The sequence below is a fragment of the Bos indicus x Bos taurus genome, chromosome 15 (assembly GCF_003369695.1).
Source record: "Bos indicus x Bos taurus breed Angus x Brahman F1 hybrid chromosome 15, Bos_hybrid_MaternalHap_v2.0, whole genome shotgun sequence".
Lineage (NCBI taxonomy): Eukaryota > Metazoa > Chordata > Mammalia > Artiodactyla > Bovidae > Bos > Bos indicus x Bos taurus.
Genome location: NC_040090.1, coordinates 18,245,371 through 18,251,812, shown reverse-complemented (window position 1 = coordinate 18,251,812; position 6,442 = coordinate 18,245,371). Strand labels below are relative to the sequence as shown.

The window sequence follows — 6,442 nt, the reverse complement described above, 5'->3', positions numbered from 1 at the left end:
CCGTGGCGGGCTACGATCCACAGAGTCGCACAGAGTTGGACACGAATGAAGTGACTTCGAACAGCACAATCCAGGAGAAGCCCAGCCACCACCCAGGGTGGCAAACTTTCATCAGGCTTTTCCTCTAACACTTCAGTAACCAGCACCCAGGGCTCACCCCCAGGGGACCCGGAAGACGCAGACACGGAGCCTACCATTGTCTGTGGAGAAGCTATAACTTGAAGTAGGAGAAAAGTAAATGACATTTAACACAGCAGGCTGGGAAAGCTGAGGGAAGCCAAGAAAGCTGAAATCACAGAGATGTGATTATGTCTGTGGGAAGGGGTGGCAAATGCAAGGAGGAAGGGAGGAGACACCAGAGATGGATGGCATTAATGGAGGAGATATGATGACGGATGGGAATTAAGCACATCTCACACTGCCCACTCCAGGAGGAAACACCACCCCCTGCCGCCCCCCCGAAACACACACACACATACCAGCTCGAAATGAAAATTAAATCAGTCCACAGTGTCTGGGCATCCTCCCCCTACTGTATTGCTGCAAATATGGAAGTTTTTTGAATCCAGTAGCTGGATTACAACCTTCACAATAAGCTTCCTGTTCCCTGCAGTGTCCTCTGCACTTGCAGGAATGCCCGGCACACAGTAGGTACTCAGTCATGCGTGTTGATCAAATGCACCGGAGAAGCATAGCAAGAGACACATCTTACGTGGCAAAAAATGGAGAGACCTAATTCACTGGCTGCTATTGGAGGTTTTTTCCAGGGTATTTGAATGGGGATATGGAGTCTGGTTATTTTCAATCCAAGTCATAACTTAGAATTAAGCTGTGAATGTATTCCCCAGGCCAGCTGCCGAAGAGTTAGCAGAATGCCACCCAGCTGTCAAAGTGGACCTAACTAGTGAGTGCACTGGCGGTGTATAGAAGAGTTTCTTTTATACAGTGATGCATATAAACAAGGGACGTGGGCATGGGCGGGGGGGCGGCCAAGTCCTAGCCAGGCACTTCCAGTTGGGAAGGGACATGACACACACTATTGTTCCCATTTGAGAACGGAGAGTCCAACTCAGACTTTCTGTTAAAGTCAGCAGATTGAATGTAAGTGTTTTTCTTAATGCTTACACAAGGACTTCCCTGGTCGTCCTGTGGTTAAGAATCCATCTGACTATGAAGCAACATGGGTTTGATCCCTGGTCTGGGACAATCTCATATGCCTTTGAGCAGTTAAGCCCTTGCACCACAACTCCTGAGCCCAGGTCTGTAACTACTGAAGCCCGCGTGCCCTAGAGCCTATGCTCTGGAACAAAACAAGCCTGCAGTGAGAAGCCCTGGCACTGAAACTGGAGCATAGCGACTATAAAAAGCCCTAACAGAGCAACAAAGACCAAGCACAGCCAAAAAAAACCTTACTCAAATGATAGCAAATGCATCAAAAGTTTAGACCAATCCACACAAAAAGACTGAAAGAAGACACTTAAGCAGAAAAAGAGACTTCGACAGATTTTGGAAGACTCAAAGTAAATGGTAAGGGATTCCTGATTCGGGCTGTGTAGGAAGCTCTAACCCGAGGTGTGTGCAGAGCAAGTGTCTCTGGGAAGAGGTCCAGCAGAACCCAGGAGAGCCCTAGGTCTTGAGGCATCACGTGGACACAGTGTGGGTGAGAAATGCAAAAGTGTGACTTAAACTTGCGCTAGGCAAGCTTGGCTAAAAGGACACACCTGTCTTGGGCTTTGAATCTTGAGTAAGTGACACACAGACAAGAGAGCCGCAAAGAGAGAATGATGGCTGTAGGAATGCGGCAGCATGGCCAGCGGTAGAGCTGGTGGTGGAGGTCATGGTGGCAGCATTCTCCCAGCCTCCAACTACCCAAGACAAGAATAGAAAAAGGGGTATCCTTTCCTCCTAATGGACATTAGGTGTGAGTGTGCTCAGTCATGTCTGACTCTGTCACCCCTTGGACTGAAACCCTCCAGGCTCCTCTGTCCATGGAGTTTTCCAGGTAAGAATATTGGAGCAGATTGCCATTTCCTCCTCCAGGGGATCTTCCTGACCCAGGGATTGAACCCATGTGTCTTGCGTCTCCTGCCTTGGCAGGCAGATTCTTTACCACTGTGCCACCTGGGAAGCCCAGTGGACATTATGCCTGAGAGCACCTTATTTAACATATTTGGGCCTCAGTTTCTTCATCTGTTAAATGGGGTTAGTGACGGCACCTATGCCATAGAGTTGTTGTGAGGATATAGATAAAGATATCCATTCCATAGACCAGTGTCTACCACCTAATACAGGTTCAATACATGTTAAACAAGAAACTGCCCATGTGCCCCACTAGGCAGCAGGAACATTCCCCAAAGCAAGAATCCAGCTGGAGAAAGGACAGACTTTCCTTCTGACTTCCATCATTCAGAGGACAGTGAGATGCCCATTCCACTGGGGCAGAGATAAAGGTGTAACAATAGTATTGTTAATTAACAATATTTTTAATTAGTCAATTCATAATTTTTGTTTCCAATAACATAGCTGGTTTAAAAAAAAATCTCATTCCTAATTTGAAATTGGTGCATTTAAAATATAATTTTTTGTGATTGTGAAACTCTGGCCTCAGTCTTCAAAAAACAACTTATTTTAATGCAGCCAAGACTGCCTTTATCTCTGCTGTCTCTCGTCCATTGTGCCTTTGGAAGCCTTTTTTGGCTTCCACAGGGAACAACTGAGTTCCCTTTCCTTCAGGACAGTTAGACATACATCATCCTCAGATCGTTACCGAATCATAAATGATTTTTTTTCCAAATGAGGCTGCCTCAGAGAGGAAACATTTAAGCTGAAACCCAGAGCAGGAAATAAATTTGCCTAATATATCAGGCAGCCGTTAGCAGTACAAACAACTGCAAATTCTCCGTGGCCCCAGATAACCAAACCGAATTGCCCACTGTATGCTGTGTGCCCATTCCAGGTCCCAGACAGACTCTGCCATCAGAGTCACCGAGAGACCCTGACAAATGGCACAGTGACTAAGTCAAATACTTTTATTATCTCCCCAGAGGGAAGGAGAAACTCTAGAAATGTGAAAACATGTAGAGCTGGAAGAAGTTAGCACTTTTCAAACCCAAAAAAATGGAGAGATGCTTTGTGCCCTAAAGGTCAGCTTAGCCTCAGAAACAAAGTCAATTCAAGTACATGGTCATCATGTCGATTGTGAAAACCTCTGCAGAAACTAATGTGGCATCCAGCATAGTCTTTCTATGAACAAAAGGTAGAGAATGTTTGTTCTATGAACAAAAGCAGAAATTGTTTCTGAGTATCCTCTTCATGTGCATCAAAAAAGTATAATGGAAAGAGAAGGGCTTACTAGGAGGTGGAATTAAGGGTCATTGGTGGGGTGTGGGGAATGGACTGGCTTCCAGGGAGCTAGATCAAAACCTAATCAAGAAATTTCTTGGGGGGCCTCTAATGTCTTCCCATCAGGATTTCTGAAATTCTGTGGCTCTAGGTCTTCTGTTTGTCTCCTGTCCAGATGGGAATAATTTAAGGTGACTATAGGGCTTCCCAGGGGCTTCCCTCATGGCTTAGAGGGTAAAGCGTCTGCCTGCAATGCAGGAGACCTGGGTTCAATCCCTGAGTCGGGAAGATCCCCTGGAGAAGGAAGTGGCAACCCACTCCAGTACTCTTGCCTGGAAAATCCCATGGACAAAGGAGCCTGGGAGGCTGCAGTAGTCCATGGGGTCACAAAGAGTCGGACACGACTGAGCGACTTCGCTATGGGGCTTCCCTGCTTGTTTAGACGGTAAAGAATCTGCCTGCAATGCAGAAGACCCAGGTTCGATCCCTGGGTCAGGAAGATCCCCTGGAGAAGGGAATGGAGACCCACTCTAGTATTCTTGCCTGGAGAATTCCATGGACAGAGGAGCCTGATGGGCTACAGTCTATGGAGTTACAGAGAGTCAGATGTTAGTTGTTAGAGCAACTAACACTTTGACTTTCACTTTTCAAAGTGACTAAATTGATCCTATTTCACTATGGGACTATGTTGGTAGGAGGGGTATGGAAGAGAGATTAGGAGCTGCAGAAAACTTGGATTTTTGTTTGTTTGTTTATTGGTTTTCAGGCCAACAGGAGCCACATCTGAACCATATGCAGAAATGTCCACACATCACCCCAAGATACTGGGCTTTGAGCGTGGTGCCACAATTGGGTGAGACTTTGATATGGTCTCCATTGGCCGAGTGGTAAACAGATTTTGCCTTTGGAAAACAAAGTACATCCGATAACAGATGACAAGAGAAGTGGGCCGTAATAATTTGTTAGTGCTGGTCAACAAATGTTTCTCCATCTCCCGCATCCTGAGAATGCAGTGAGACTGCATTGCCTTCTCCCTCGGGGCTGGGTGGGACCCTGTGATCCTTCTGGCTAATAAGTTGGAAGCCGAAGTGACATTTCACTGTTCATGTTGAGGATCTTCCTGGCGCTCTTTCCTCTCTATTATGAGATAGTAGCTGTTTGATCATTGAGGGATTGAGAGTAACTGCAGTGAACAGAGTGACCTCTGTAACCCTAACTATGGTTGAGCCAGTAACTTATCATGCTGAGGCCACCAAGACCTGGGTGCTCTTTGTCACTGCTGTGCAACTCAGACTGCTACAATGAAAGACGGCAGATATAAGACAAACATAAATCACAACCTCTTTGCTTGCAGTCATTATTGATAATCAAACAGGATTCTTCCCTAGTGAGCACAGATGGCAGCTGGGAATCCCCCTCACTCTCAGTTGATCAGAGTTGACACTCTGGATGACACTCATTGGCCTATTGACTTAGCAAATATTTTAAGGAAGAGAAAATGTTCTAACAACCTGGGCCAGCTAAGGACAGGTGTACCTTAGGACTACAGGTATCTTTTGAGATCTTCTCTTTACCAAACATGGGTTTCATGGTTCCTTGGAGCAGTTAAGTAGATGATGCGGACGTTATGTGATGATAAGCATGACCAATCCTCTTTGAATGAATGCCCTAAAGTCTCATGCATAATTGGACTTCCAAATTAGACATTGAGGACTATTGCATTCAGCCCAGAGGTTTAAATGCCATTAAAACAATCAATAATGTGGCAATGTACTCTGCTGGGTTATTAGGGGAAATGGAGCCTGTATAGTGGGAGATATTGAAATCAGAAAGACCTCCAGGCCAGCTTTTTAATTTTTAATTAATTTTGGCTGTGCTGGGTCTTTGTTGCTGCATGGGCTTTTCTCTAGTTGTGGCAAACAGGGGCTACTCTCTAGCTTCGGTTCCCAGACTTCTCACTGCAGAGGCTTTTCTTGTTGTACAGCATGGGCTCCAGGGCTGGCAGGCTTCAGTATTAATAGTTGAGGCTCCTGGGCTCTAGAGCACAGGCTTAGTAGCTGTGGTGCATGGGCTTAAGTTGCCCCACGGCATGTGGGATTTCCCGGATCAGGGATTGAACCCGTCTCTCCTGCATTAGCAGGTGATTCTTCATCACTGAGCCATCAGGGAAGCCCTGAGCCAGCTTCTTCTTAGGTCTATAAGTTTCTCAATCTCTGTTTATGTTACCTGTGAAACAGGGAGGGTGATAGCACCTGCCTCACAGAATTGTTACGAGAAGACAAGCACCCAAGGTCTACAAGAGGCTGCCACGTGTGGAAGGGAAACTGTAGCAGATGCCATAGGTATTCTGCCCAGATGCCCTTCTCAGGTTCATCCACCCATCTCGTAACCGCTGTGTTGACAGCTAACAGCTCATGGCTGCTTCTTCTCTAGTGGATGGCTTTCTGCAGATGAGAGCTGCCTACCCTGCAGGTTCTGCCCACACCTCCCCTACAGGGCCCGCAGTCACTGACTGACTGATACAGGTGCCAAAAACAAGCTTCCTTTCCTCAAGTGGGGACAACACAAGGTTAGACTCTCCCTGAAGCTATCTTCTTGCTCGGTTCTTCCCTTTCCCTCTTCCACTACTCTCCTAGTCTCTTAGGGTTTCCCGAGAAGTACGCCTCAGACACACCCTGTGAACTTGAATCCTGTCTCAGGTTCTGCTTCTAGGGATACCACCTATGATAATAGCTACTATTAATCATAACTATCAGGCTCCTCACTGATTCCCTGGTGGCTCAGATGGTAAAGCGTCTGCCTACAATGCGGGAGACCCAGGTTCGATCCCTGGGCTGGGAAGATCCCCTGGAGAAGGAAATGGCAACCCACTCCAGTATTCTTGCCTGGAAAATCTCATGGATGGAGGAGCCTGGCAGGCTACAGTCCACGGGGTCGCAAAGAGTCAGATGCGACTGAGCGACTTCACTTTCATCAGAGTGTGGCCATGCCCTGAAGCAGCTGCAGACTGAAGAGGGGCGCCATTTTGAGGTGATTCTAACACAGGAATGGATGAGCTCCCCAAACCAAAAGGTTCCACAAAGTTTCTCCCAAGTTCTGT

General features: G+C 46.8%; 1 non-coding gene across 1 annotated transcript; it reads left to right on the top strand.

Moving 5' to 3' along the window:
* The first annotated feature begins 6,111 nt into the window (after positions 1 to 6,111).
* TRNAC-ACA lies at positions 6,112 to 6,183 on the top strand. Its single transcript has one exon. It is a non-coding gene; the product is annotated as a tRNA-Cys (tRNA).
* Positions 6,184 to 6,442: the final 259 nt, after the last annotated feature.